Raw genomic sequence first — 5,222 nt, forward strand, 5'->3', positions numbered from 1 at the left:
GACGTACTTTTCCTTTGTTTAAGGGTATTTGGGCAGTTTATTCTCTGTTGTATTCTCAAGTAAACAATACATACAAGTACAGTACAGTATTTTCTGAGGAAACACTCATACTTATTTTTTTTAACCCTATTCCCGTTAATCCGACATTTTCACAAACTCGGCTACCCTTCGGTCCACATTAGGCCAAGTTTTCGAGACTCTACTGTATTAACATCAATCATTTCAATACTGCTTTTAACCTTATTAATACAGTTTCGTTATTATATATATTGTTAATAATTCATGTAACATTATTTTATAGGTATATCATATATTTAAGATCATTAATAATTTATTTAATAACTATCATACATTGATAATATTTCTTTGACTGTTATACTAATATGCATTTTGGCTATCATTTAGAGCAGTGTTCCGCAACCGGTGTGCCGTCACATGGTGAAAGGTGTGACGTGAACTTTTACATATTCTGTTAATTTCAAGTTTTATTTATACATTTTTATCACAGTTGTGTTTCTTATGCCTGTATTCCATTCTCTGCCGCAGCACTGATGAAATAAGATAATGTTTGCTTATTCTTTATTACAAGCCACGTATTTTTATGTATTCTAAGAAATTATATGTAAAATAAATTTGCTCACAGGTGTTGATGTCTGTTTAATAACAATAATAATAGGTTAGTGGCATTATGTAATTCAGTTAATAGTATCATATCATACGTTTTTGAGGGGAATAACATTTTGGTGTGCCGTGTTGAGTCATGGGTGTGCCGCAAGTAGAAAAAGGTTGTGGAACACTGATTTAGAGCAATGATGTCCAGACTGTAGACCGCATGTGGCCCAGTCAATGTTTTTGTGCAGCCATTTTAAAACAGTAATTATCTTGTATAGATTTTTATTATAATGAAATTTCACATGCATAGTTAAATACATTAATATGATGTATAACACCTTATCACATACTGTACACTCAAAAATTAAAACAGTATTAAATATTTTTTAACAAATCTTCAAATGTATTACATATAATATATATGTAAGTTCTGACACTCATACTGTATATATATATATATATATATGTATGTATGTATTTAATCAGTATGTTTACGACAACAAATATTTTTAAATTGGTGTTTTGGTATAATGAAATTATTTTTCCTTAAGTTTGCCATATATGAGTAATAAATGTCAAACAATAGACACATTCTTAATTTACAATGGTCTGTGTTTCCAATAAACAAGAAATTTTATTGTTTTCTTTAAATTCTTTGAAAATAAGCCTAATAAAATTTTAATTAGAATTACACATTTACACATCCATATAGATTTAAAATTTCAAATCATTCTGTGTGTAGATTGTTAACGGGTTTAATTATGTTTTACTGTGCAAGTTATTTGATTAGTCAGCCACCAAGGGGTGCTTCATGTAAAAGTTATGTTCTGTAGGTCATTTGAAAATCGGATGATCTTTAGTTACTTGTTCTTTTTTTCTTTGGCCTTGCAGCCATTTTTAATAAAGTTATTCTCTCTCTTTAGCTATTTCTGCTAATTAAGTTGTTGAAAATGCTTAAAAAACTTTGGAAATTGAGAGAAGAAATTTAAATTTTTATGAATGAACAGGACCAGAATGTTCCTAAATTATATGATGGACAGTGGTTTTTGGATTTGTGATTCTTTCCAAATATCACAATGAAATTAAATGAACTTAATAAGCAGCTTCACGGTGAAACTGCTTGAAGCATTCATAGCAATTCTCAAATTTTATGAAAGTCAGTTAAAATCAAAAACTACAATTCATAGTCCAAAATTCCATAAATTTAATAGTGACAAAAACATTTTTCTAAATATGCACAAGAAATTACTAATTTACTAAGAGAATTTCAAGAAAGATTTTCATATTTAAAAATTTATGACAATGTATTTAATATTTTCTTATGTCCATTTGACATTGTTGTGGAACAAGCTCCAACAAATTTGCAGATAGATTTGATAGATTTCCATTCATCTTCTAAATTGAAATATATATTTGAGGCCAATTACAAAGTTCAGTTTTATACAAAATACATCTGTAATGATAAATTCCCTAACCTAAAAAAATGCAATGAGCATTACAGCTGCAATGGGAATCACCTATCTTTGAATCTTTTTTCTCAAAATTGAAGATTGTTAAATGTAAAAGTTGTAATAGATTGACCAATAAAAATTTAAAAATAACTAATTATATTGTACATCATCAAAAATACTTGTTGATATTAAAAAAATAAAGTGAAAAAATTGAAAAGCAAGTTTCACATTAGAATGAATGCATACAAAATACTGTATAATTGTATATGTTTTGTTGTAAATAAATATGTGCAACCCATGTTGTATTTTTATTTTTGGTTTTGACCCAGTAAACAATTTCAGTTGGACAACACTGATTTAGAGCTCTCTTTAGTGAGTTTTTTTGGTCAAGATATAAATTATTTATGGTCTTAAATGTGTGATATACCCTGTGATATTAAGTTATATAAATTAGTATATATTGATTATTATGTATATTGTTATTAAGGGAACACTTGGCAGAAATTGTTAAAAGACATCAAAGTATTGATTTTTTTTGATTATGCTATTTTTAAATATACAATACATTTTCTGTATCAAAAGCTATTAAAAGTATTTTAAAATATTGGTTAATGCCAAAATCATTGGAAAAGTAAGACTTGATATGATGTATTGTCTGCTATGTTATTCCAAAAATATCATTTTTAGCAAACTTTGAACATTTGAGTCTCTCCATTTTCCAAGATGGTAGCCCATATGATAAACTGTTTGAAAGCTTTTCTTTTTATTTTTTTCATTGTTTGCACAGATTATCCAAAGAAGCAGTATGCCCAGAGTTATAACATGTTTTATTGGCTAAGGATTTTACCTAATGTGTTTACTGATTGGCAAAAGTAATATTGAAGCATGTTTATTGGCTTATTACTATTGTGTCTGTGCAATGAGGTTGAATTATTATCTTCAAGTTGGAATGAGTTGTCATTTTTCAGTCATCTGTTTATTCTGTATTTGACATATTTATGTTTGTATAGTTTTATTTTATTATTATGCCACATGTTAAAGCAACAAAACAAGCATTTGGATTAAAAAAAAGGTAAATCAATGAAATTAATTGGAGGAAGATCAACAAAAGCTGATACAACTGAAAATGACATGAATGTTGGAAATATTGATTCTTATTTAGAAAAAGGAACTTCTGTAACTTTTCTAGCATCACCAATTCTGATGAGCCAGTAATTGATACAAATAAAGAAAAACTGATTGACAAAAGCAGCGATATTTTAAAGAATTGATACCTTTTCCAACTTATGTTGATGTCTTGGATATAGAATTGTCAATTTTGAATCCCTTGGAAATCTATCAAAATCACTTGATTGTCCAAATTGTTATTAACAGGAATTAAAAATTATAGAGAAATGAAAAGTATTTCTGCAGTTTTTGATATATATTGTGATATTTGCAATAAAATTATAAACTAAATAGATCTACTGTACATACAATAAAGTAAACAAGACTTTGAACATTAATGTTAGCTGTAATGTCTGCAAAAAATAATAATACTGGTTTCAGAAAATTGGATAAATTTTTTACTGGCATTAATATTACAAAATTTTTTCAGCTGAAAACATTTCAAACATTTTGTAATATTGTTCATGAAAAATTTTCTGCAACTTTAGAACATTTTCAGGACATTGCAACAATTATAAAACATGAATATCAAATTTAGATATAAATGTAGCTATCAGTTACGATGGTACTTTGCACAAGAGAGGACACTCGTCATATGAAATTTGTGTTGTAATTGACATTTTGTCAGGCCTTGTTTTTGAAATTACAGTAATGAATAAATATTGTCATTGTTGTGCCTTGAAAAAGAATTTTAAAGACAATAAGTACCAAATTAATTTTTGTGATTCATCAGGTGCTATAGAAGGAGAAGCAGGCACTGCTGCTGTTCAAGTTTTATTAGTCACATCATAAATGACGTTATAAATGTGACAATTTTGAATATATTTCTCACCCCTTGAAATGGATAGCAAATCACCTTTGTAACTCGACATTCAGACAAGATTAAATTAAAACAGGATTTTTACAACTGAAAAAATATATTGCATATATATTTTAATTATATATGCTATGTATACTTTCAGTATATTCACATTTCTAATGCAAATTTGACATTTTCATAATCCGTTGTATTCTTCACTTTATAATGATTAAGTTTAAATACAATATGGTGTTGATGGTCATATTTCAACTGTTATGTTTTAGGACTGATATGATATAAAATACATACATGAAGAAAACAACTTGTTTATTATTAATCCTTCAGGATAGATCACTCCTAAGTCTATGCATTGCCTGGCATGATTATATAGATTCTGTATTTCATGTAGAACTCAGTAACTGGAATAAACATTAGTTCTCTTGTCACATTCACCTGGATGTCAGAAATCAAATCAAACTGAAGCTTTTTTAGGGAATAGAAAGTAATCAGCAGAAGCCATGTCTGGCAAATAAGGAGGGTGATTATGATTTTGGCACTTGATTTTTGGCAAAAAATTGAATGACAGATGTTGTATTGTGGAAGAAGCATTGTCATGCAACAAGAATCAGTAACCTGATTCAGCCAAGTGTGATCTAACATAAAATTCTTTGGAGAAGTCTTTGTAACAATGCTTTGTAGAATGTAGAGGTCACTATTTGTCCATGTGATAAAAATTCATAATGCACTGTTCCCTGCCAGTCAAAGAAAATCGTCACCATGGTCTTTAAGACTTTTGCAATTAAACTTTCATTGGCTGAGGAAAATTTTCTCTGACCCATGCAGATTAGCATTTAATGGCTGGATCATAAGCAAAACACCAAGTTTTGTTGCCAGTTACAATTTTTTTAAAGAAATCTGGATCACCATCTGCTGATTCAATCAAATCTTGGCATGAAGTAAATTGCTACTTTTTTTGCTTTTTAGTCAATGTGTGTGGAAGAAATTGTGCACAAAGTTCCATTTTTTCAAATCTGCATAGTGTTCTTGCTGATATCCACTTCTATCATTCTTAGTGACAGGTGGTGATTTGCAATCAGCAGTTGTTGAATCATGTCAATTACATCTTCATTTCAACACTCAACTAGGGCAACTATTCCTAGGATCATCCTCAAAGTCTTCCCATTTATCATAAT

Source organism: Centruroides sculpturatus, unplaced genomic scaffold (genome assembly GCF_000671375.1).
Source record: "Centruroides sculpturatus isolate CEXI.00-Female unplaced genomic scaffold, Cexi_2.0 scaffold184, whole genome shotgun sequence".
NCBI lineage: Eukaryota > Metazoa > Arthropoda > Arachnida > Scorpiones > Buthidae > Centruroides > Centruroides sculpturatus.